Source organism: Lissotriton vulgaris, chromosome 8 (genome assembly GCF_964263255.1).
Source record: "Lissotriton vulgaris chromosome 8, aLisVul1.2, whole genome shotgun sequence".
NCBI lineage: Eukaryota > Metazoa > Chordata > Amphibia > Caudata > Salamandridae > Lissotriton > Lissotriton vulgaris.
This window is the reverse complement of record NC_141696.1, coordinates 455,531,828-455,542,278: the sequence shown is the minus strand read 5'-3', so window position 1 is coordinate 455,542,278 and position 10,451 is coordinate 455,531,828.

Below are 10,451 nucleotides of genomic sequence, written 5' to 3'. Positions count from 1 at the left end.
AAAAACACTTAGTGCTTTTCCTTGTCAATTCCGGGGTCATCAACACAATTGTGTATCACAAGATATAAAACTTAAAAAATTAGGTAGAATCTTATTGGTTATAAATACTTGCACTGGAAGTAGATTCTATCTGAAAACCTCTTAGCTCCCTCCTTTTGTTATTTTTTAAGGTAATACAAGAGTATACATTTTGCTTTCCCATGCTAGGTCTGTAAAGTTCTTTATAGCTTTTCTCCAGTGGGTGGCGATATCCCGATGGCTAGGGCATAGATATCAATATTTCCCAGTATCTAATTAATTGCTAATTAATTTTTATTTTGTAATTAATTACATTTCAATTGCCAATTCATTTTATTTAATTGATTAATTGATAATTATGTTAATTTAATTACATTTTATTTTTGTAGCGGGTTGTGGGTTTTTAGCGGAGTAGGGTGGGAAGTAATTTAATTATAATTAATTAAATATGTAAATGTATTTATTGGTATTTGTTTATAAATAATGGTTAATTAATTTTTATTTTGTAATTAATTACATTGTAATTGACAATTAATTGTATTTAATTTATTAATTGATAATTATGTTAATTTAACTAATTTGTTTTATGTAGTGGGTTGTGGGTTTATAGGGGAATAGGGTGGGAAGTAATTTAATTATAACTAATTACATATGTGAATTTTTGGGGTATTTATTAGATTTTAATTGTTAAGTCAGTTTTTAATTACAAATTAATTAATTGTTAATTTGTAATTAATTAGTATTACTAGATAACTAATTGTAATGATTAAATTAAATTAGTATTTGGAAATAATTAATTTTTTTAATATATTAAATTGGTAATTACTTTTAATTAATTGTTTTATAGATAATATTATATATATATATATATTTAAATAATATATGAAGTATCTACTTTCCCTACTGTTGCACACTTTGGAGTGGGAATAGTAATTTTTACCCCTAAGCTATCCAACGCTTTCCCTACTGTTGCACTCTTTGGAGTGGGAATAGTAATTTTTACCCCTACGCTATCCAACGCTTTCCCTACTGTTCCACTCTCTGGAGTGGGAATAGTAATTTTTAACCCTACGCTATCCAACGCTTTCCCTACTGTTGCACTCTTTGGAGTGGGAATAGTAATTTTTGCCCCTACGCAATCCAATGCTTTCCCTACTGTTGCACTCTCTGGAGTGGGAATAGTAGTTTTTACCCCTACGCTATCCAACCCTGTCCCTACTGTTGCACTCTCTGGAGTAGGAATAGTAATTTTTATCTCTACGCTATCCAACACCTTACCTACTGTTGCACTCTCTGGAGTGGGAATAGTAATTTTTACCCCTCTGCTATCCAACGCTTTCCCTACTGTTGTACTGTCTGGAGTAGCAATAGTAATTTTTACCCCTACGCTACCCAACGCTTTCCCTACTGTTGCAATCTCTGCAGTGGGAATAGTAATTTTTACCCCTACGCTATCCAACGCTTTCCCTACTGTTGCACTGTCTGGAGTGGGAATAGTAGTTTTTACCCCTACGCTATCCAACCCTGTCCCTACTGTTGCACTCTCTGGAGTAGGAATAGTAATGTTTACCTCTACGCTATCCAACACCTTACCTACTGTTGCACTTTATGGAGTGGGAATAGTAATTTTAACCCCTATGCTATCCAACGCTTTCCCTACTGTTGCGCTCTTTGGAGTGGTAATAGTCATTTTTACCCCTACGCTATCCAACGCTTTCCCTACTGTTGCACTCTCTGGAGTGGGAATAGTAATTTTTACCCCTACGCTATCCAACGCTTTCCCTACTGTTGCACTCTCTGGAGTGGGAATAGTAATTTTTACCCCTACTCTATCCAACGCTTTCCCTACTGTTGTACTCTCTGGAGTGGGAATAGTAATTTTTACCCCTACGCTATCCAACGCTTTCCCTACAGTTACACACTCTGGAGTGAGAATAGTAATTTTTACCCCTACGCTATCCAAGCCTTTCCCTACTATTACACTCTCTGGAGTGGGAATAGTAATTTTTACCCCTATGCTATCCAACGCTTTCCCTACTGTTGCACTCTCTGGATTGGGAATAGTAATTTTTACCTCTACGCTATCCAACGCATTATCTACTGTTGCACTCTCTGGAGTGGGAATAGTAATTTTACACTTCCGCTATCCTACGGTAATAATATTGGATATTTTTTAATTAAATTATGTTACTATATATATATGTTTTAACAAATATGATTGTAATTTTTTTATAACTTTAATTAATTATTTAAATATTATAAGTTAATTTAAGTACTTTTAAGTATTTTATAGTAAATATTGTTTAAAATTAATTTAATTTAGCATTGTTTTTACTAAAGTCGATATTTTTATAAACTATATTTTAGTAAACAATAATTTTTTACTCGATATTTTTGGACTTACCTGTTTGTAGATACAAAGTCGATATTCTGTCTGTCGATATTTTGTTGCCGATATTTTAGGTAGTCAATATTGTGTCCCTCGATATTATGTCAATGATCCCTCCAAAAGATCCCACACTGACACTCTGCCCCATCCACATACCATACATCAGCAGCAATGTAGGACAATAAATTGGCTAGCCCAAAGTTTAGTGTCTAGTACTGGAAAACCATGGAGCAAGCCGCACTGCATTTGTACATCACCTGCAAAAGGAGGAACATATAACACTACCCTTAGGCCCTCAAATCAGACATGGGGGCACAGTGATTGCGAATAAATCAAAGTGACCTCTGTGGGATACATCAATACAAGCCATGCATAGGCACAGGAATGATAGGAAGTGTCAGAAGCCATACACTGACCAGCATCACATCTGTGTCAACGTACTTGACATGTGTATCCCACCAGCACAACACACATGGCGCATTGTCACGCTCCCTGACTGTAAAATCCAAGTAAGACATTCACACATACCCCTCATCTACCCACCTCACACCTGCAGCACTCAAAACCTGTGAGAAACACACATAAAGGTGTAAATAATGTCCTGTGAGTTTACTGACAACCAATTACACACCCAGGTCTGACTCTACAAATGTCAGACTCAAATTCAGGGATGTCTGAACCAATGCTGACCCAAATACAATAGAGAAAAGTTTGAGAATATGTCTTTATTTGTACGCTCAGATCTGAGCAAACCTACAATGGATAGGAGGTGGAGATTAAGAAAATTTATAGACCCCTTTAAAGCTATTGGGGTACAAGCTTTGCTGCAGGAACCAGCTCGTTTAAAAGCCATTAAAAGAGCTCATACCTATTACTTCTCGGATGAGGAGGAGGCAGAGATAATGTTGTCTAAATTGAGCTAAGCTCTGAGCTAAAATTCGGACTTTCTTAGTTTGGGGGGAGCAACAATTAAAGTACTTATTTTTCTTATTTTGTTGATGTTTGTAAAAGAAAGGCGGGTGGTCCCAGGGCTCCGGCGCCGCTGTGTTTTAGCTGCCCATTCAATGGCAGCAGTCACGGAGGGGGCTCCCTCAGGTTCTGGGTTGAGGGAGGAGGGGGGAGGGGGGCGGGCTCAGGTTCTCCGAGGGGTAGCTATTGGGGGTAGGGTTAAAAAATTCAAAAAGATGGCACTTTGTGAGGAAGGTTTAAATCTGAAAGGAAGATTTTGTTGCTTGTTATTATGCTTTTTGCTCAAATATGTACAGTATGGCAAAGCTGGTTTAAATGATCAATTAAAATGCATGTATTAAAGTGTTCTGAACGTCATAAAACTAATAGTAAACTAACAGTAAACTAACAGTAGATATTAGGGAATATGAAATTCTACTGGCTGACTCGCTTCGTTTGTGCTCCACCAATATCGTTGAAATAGAGCTTACACTCGGAACATTAAAATCTAACCTTAAGACAACCTTTATTGAAAAAAGCTGTGCTAAATTGCATAAGACTAAAATTCAGTATTATGAAGGGGGGGATAAAATTGGCAAGCTACTGGCCTATCAAGTGGCAGATGATAGAGCTCAGACCCGTATTAAATGTATAAAAGGTGTGCATCAAATTATCTATAATCAACCAGCGTAGATATTGATGCAATTTACGGAGTATTATAACACTCTTTATACCCCAGAGAGCCAACCACTTACATCTGATATTTTAGAATATTTGGAAAATAACTTTAAGGAAAAACGCAACCTATCTGGCTTAGAACATTTGTCAGATGATATTACAGAGATAGAATTAAGGCAGGATATTTTATCTTTACCTTAAGGGAAGGCCTCAGGGAAGGATTCAATTCTGATGGAATTATATAAAATCTGTATGGATGAATTAATCCCCCTTTTACTTCTAGTTATACAACATATCGGGGCAACGGGGAAGGCCCCGCACTCTTGGAACACAACGAAAATAATCTTCATCTTAAAAAAGGGTAAACCAGCTGAGGAATGTGGGTCGTATAGGCCAATCTCTTTGATTAATTCAGATGCAAAGGTTTTCGCTAAGGTTTTAGCAAACAGGTTGGCCGTGGTCATCCCCTGGATTGTTAGCGAACAGCAGCACGGATTTGTCCTGGGTAGGGACACTACGACCCACATTAACATAGCTATCACAGCCATCGACATAACAGAGACAGAAACCTCCCCACTCGGCATGATCCTATTAGATGCCGAAAAGGCTTTTGACCGAGTGGGGTGGGACTATCTCTGCTCTGTGCTGTCTCATTGGCTTTAGGGGCAACGTGGTCAGCTGGATTCGGGCTCTGTACGATAAACCCACGGCTAAAATTAGCTATTTAGGTATGATGTCCTCTGCTTTTTCAATAGCACGGGACACTCGGCAGGGGTGCCCACTGTCACCCCTGCTCTTTGCCCTGTCCATGGAGCCATTCCTGCAGGCACTCCTTGTTCAACCTAGGATAGTTCCATTTTGCTTAGGATCCCATTGCTTGAAAATCACTGCATATGCGGATGACATTGCAATATACTCCTCCAACGTCACATCAGCACTAGAGGGCATCATGGTCGAAGCAGAAAAATTTGGCAATATTTCTGGCTATAAATTAAATGTGAACAAAACCCAGATTGTGGCCAATTATAAACCTATGGGGGTAACTTTGGGGATATGTCAGGCTGCTAACTATTTAGGGGTAAAAATCTCATCAAAAATCTGTGACATAATCCCCATTAATTATGATGTGCTTATTAAATCAACCAAGCTGCTCCTTAAAAAATGGCACAAATTACCACAAAATATAATAAGCAGAATAAACCTAATCAAGATGAAAATTCTTCCTAAGTTTCTTTATCTTTTTCGTTCTATTCCATTGGCACTTAATAATATTCTTTTTTAAGAAACTCGACGGAATTTTCAGTAGTTTCATCTGGGGTTACCGGAAAGCACGAAAAAGCTTATCTTCTTTAAAAGGGCCTACAGATATGGGAAGACTTAGCTTTCCAGACTTTAAATTTAATTTTTGGGCTACCTTTATCGGCCGACTTCGTTCCCTGCTTAATTCCAATTCAAAACATCTGTTTTTTCATACCATTATGCTAAACTCTGATGCAAACATGTTTTTGCTTAGATTGAATGACCAAAATTTTTACAAAAGAGTCAAATTTAAGACTGCTCGAGATATTGCCAAGATTTGGTTCGGTATTTTGCGCTTTTTTAAGACCTCCTTTTTTCATATTAAACTACGACTCTGGTGTAACCCAGGATTCCCAGGGATATTTAACGATAGCAGGGCTAATGTGTGGGCAACCCATGGTATTGCTACTTTGGGGGATTTGTATGGTACCAACGATTTTTTAGACTTTGAGAAATTAAAAACTGTATACCATCTTGCAGAGCCTATGAGGTTTAAATATATTTAGATATATTATTCCTTGATTCGCAAAATGAAAATTCTAACAATCTCGAACTCTGATATTTGGGAATGCCTCTATTCATCTAAGACTAAATCAGTAATAAGTACTGGCTATAGCTGCCTAATATCTTATGCAAAATACGATTGTTCTAAATTAGCAGAGAAATGGAGCTCTAAACTGGGACTGATGATTCATCCAGAACAGATCACTCATTCTCTCTCCAAAATCACTAATTTGGTACAATCTGCCAGCTTACGATTACAACAATTTAAAACAGTCTGTTTGCTTTATTATACCCCGGAAGTGATTCTTAAATGGTCTTGAAAGGGCAATACTCGGAGCGTACCAAATGCCCAAAATGTGATGTGGTGGGCGTTAATATAGAACATATGCTTTTTTCCTGCCCGCTACTGAACGATTTTTGGCTTCACTTGGACAAAGTACTGAAACTAAAACTAGCAAGGTCACCATTACTTTCTGCCTCTACTGTACTTCTAGATATACATAGTACTACCTTACCGCAACAGGCTCTAATTACTATTTTACTTTCCTGTGCTAAACTTACAATAGCTAGTGAATGGATATCGCCACAGCCGCCACATATTATGCAATGGTGGGCTTTGGTCAATGAAATCTATAGCATGGAAGCAGGTATAGCCCGAATTAGGGGTACCAGGTCCTTGCTTAAATTTGAGACAATTTCGGCCAACTTTATTTAAAATCTGTGTGTGCATATAAACACTTTTAAAATGGTTTGATTTGTTTATCTCACATTGTATATTTTCTGTATTTTGTATTCTTCTTGCCATTTTGTATATCTTTTTGTATAGATATTATTGGTATATTAGCAATGTTTTTGCTATTTTTTTCACTCTGTGCTGTCAATAAAAAAATAGAGAGAAACACAAATCTCACAAACAACATCCACAGAAGTCCAACAAGCCCAGCCAAGTGCAGCCAAACAGTGGAAAGGAAATGTGACGCTTTACAGAACAGGAATACACAACATTGTCACTCTGGACCAATGCACAGACACCATACCCCAATACAAACAAGAAGTGCATCATCAAATGCCAATCATGAATAATAACTCTGATCAATGGGACGAATCAGCTAACACAGACATAGTAACCACACCAGTCATCAAGTGATTTTGGTGTCATAGTGTACCACAAGCATGCACATGCACAATCCTGACAAGTGACAGGTCAAAAATAGGAGGACAAACCACCATTGTGCTCTCAAAACAAGCTCATGAAAAATAATCTACCTTGCTGAATGTGACATACGCACAAGAAATGCACACTACACATGCAATACACATCTGTATGTATCACAATACAAAAACTACTCACACACAATGTCATGCAAATAGAACATCAAACACACATTGCACCTGTCAGGAGAAAGAGCCAACACAAGCCAAACACTGCATCCATCTACAACAAAAACACAACCGATGCACATACCAATCCATCTCATAGCAAACTCAGCTGGACATCAGGGGATGCACACCTGGCAAGTACAAGGCAACATACACTGACAGCACTGCATGCACACCAAACAGTGTGCACACCAATCAAAGCAGTAGCACACACATCTGAATGCCCCACCATGAACTCCGACAACACAAATCATCACAGATAACATCTCACTCAGGAAGGGTAGCAGTACCTTAGAAAACACATATACCGCTTAGCCATCACCCACAGATTCACAACTCAGGGAAACCCGGATGCAAACAACATGACAAGAGGACTGTGCTGCTAGAACATATGCACTGTACATGAGCAACCAAGAGTGCAAACTAGTAGAAGAAAATAGCACATAACTAATTGTGAAACTGTCCTGAATGGCACATTGGTCCTGTACACAGATCATCCTCCAATTGTATAGTGTCAAACTATGAAGTGGTGGGAAGGCTCACCCACTGGCATGGCATGGGGTGGAAAACATGAGATTGAAGTGTTGTGTACATCAGTAGTGGACAGGTGAGGAGTGTACAGACCACAAACACATAGAGGAGCAACTCACAATGTGAAGCCATCAGAAGCACCTATATGGGATGGTATGACTTCTCAAACCACATACCATACTGGAGCCAACAATTTGTCAAATGAAAGCAATGCATGAGAAAACTCACAAATAATGTCAGTGTGGCTGAGCAGGTCAGCACTGTGAGCACAAACCTAAACAAGACACATAGCTGATCAACAAAACACAGCACACACTCTGCATACTCACGACTGACAGCAACAACAAGTAGATGTCCCCCCTGGAGCGCAAGGACACACTGACACAGTGCACAGTGTTCAACCTACAAATCCTACATGTGCCCACAAATCTGAAACAGATGTCTGATAATGTAAACACACAGGCACTCATTACCAGGATCATACATGTGTGTAGTTGGCATGTGCAGGAGCACATACACATCAACACTACTGGCAATGACAGGCCAATCACACTGTATGACTACTCAAGGGCACACATTCAAATGTACACATGTGACTATGAAGACAGACCCACACAAGATGACTACAAATTAACACTTCTTTGCACACATCAAGAAAGATCCCACAAAAATGATGGACTCTGGCCACCCTACAAGTAATCCTGTGGATAGCATTCACCTCTGTTCTGGTATTGCATCCTAACATGACATGTGTACAATTTAGCAAACCTGAGCACAGAATTATTAGAACAGTAGATCATCACAAATAATCATCATTGAACCCTCAGACTGAAGAAGAACAAAAGTGCCTGTTGTAATGCCAAGCTTTGTATACTATTCTCACCATGCCTATGTTCTCTTCAGAATGTAGAATTAGCTCCCTGTGATGTTCTGTTGTTAGGAATGTCCAGCCAGGATTCCTGGCAGTTGAGCTTGTGCTGTCTGTGGCTGAGGTTTAATAAATCATACCTCGTTAAACTACATTAATTGTCTTATCTTATTTGAGTGGTAAACACCACATTAATTTGGCGACGATCGGAAGAGAACCCTTCCTACCTCAACACGAAGCCTGCTCCTGTATCACCTCATCACTCCTCAAGCGGCTGATTATTTCGACGGAAGCATAGTCTTCTGAGCGGCAGTCGTTCGACTCTTAATAATGAAGTAATACGGTGAGGAGTGTGGCAGGGAGGCCTCAAAATGGGTTTTATTAGACTTTAATAAAAAGTCGGGAAAAGTCGTTTCAAACGCCGTTCAAACGCCTAGCGTTTCAGTGATGCTGCTTTCACTCGCGTCTGCGTTCCATCAAGAACAGCTTGCGCTTCATCTGGAGCATTGTTCAGCGTGTGCGTGTCAGTGACACATCACGTTAGCAGCTTTCCGTCTACCATTGTGACTAGACGCTTTACGCCAGCATTTTCTTACGAAGCATTATGACGCACAACACTTGACTCAAGATAAAAAAAAGGACAACGTTCTATTCGCAACAATTGCCTGTTCTGTGTTCTGAAAAGGAATATAATCAGCGCTGTTTTGCCATAAGTTTTCTTTACTCTGTTTTCGTTTAAATATAATATCCTAGAAAAATAAACAGCTCATTAGAAATATTTTTTTTTGCACGCATTCTGACTGGATTATAAAGATCTCCAAGGACTATAGAGAGACAATTTTAAAATTATCTCAAAAATAAAATATACATAATTATTTATATTCAAGGAGAAGTATTTAAAAAAAAAGGAGGATAACATTTTGGTATAAATAAAAAGAAAACAAAAGAAAATGCAAAATGTAACTCAGCCAGCGTTTTTTCTAACGAGTCCAGGAGAGCCTAATGTAAAATGGCAGAAATGGAAGAAAATATTTGCTAACTATGCGAGAGTGTGCGGAACTAACTTAAATGCTGAAAGGAAACATTCATTATTACTCCATTGTTTGGGAGGCGAAGGTCAAGACGTATTAGAACATTTACCGGAACTAAGTGCATCTGAACAAAGGAACTTAAATGAATATGAAATTGCAATTGAACAATTGGATAAACATTATCTTCCCAGATTGAGTACTATTATGGAAAGATACCATTTTGGTTTGAGAGGTCAAAAAAAAGATGAATCCGTGGAAGAATATGTTTCTGCGTTAAGGAAGTTGGCCTCTTCTTGTAAATTTGGTCAAACGTTGGAAGAAAGAATAAGAGACCAGTTTGTTTTAAAATGTGCACATGACAGTATCCGGAAAGAACTCTGGTTAAAGGATGAACCTCCTTTGGAAGAAGTTTTGGTAATTGCGAAACAGGTGGAGCACATGACTAAATGTGTAGATGAATTGAAGGGCGAAAAAGAAAGGGCATCGGACAAAGAGAAAAAAAGTGAATTAAAAGTTGAGGAAGTAATTTGTCAAGTAAAAAAAGATGACAAAGTAACTATAGACAAAAGTGATTCTGCGTTGATTAGCACTAATCCTAATGTCACGAATGTTAATAATAAGTTTTCCTGTTTTAGATGTGGAAATATAGGTCATTTGTCAAACTATCCTATATGTCCTGCTTTGAAATCTATGTGCAATAGTTGTGGAAAGAGGGGGCATTTTTCAAAATGTTGTAGAACTAAAATTAACAAAAGAGAGAATATTAATAGAAGATGATCTCAACCTCAGGTAAAGACTGTGTCTT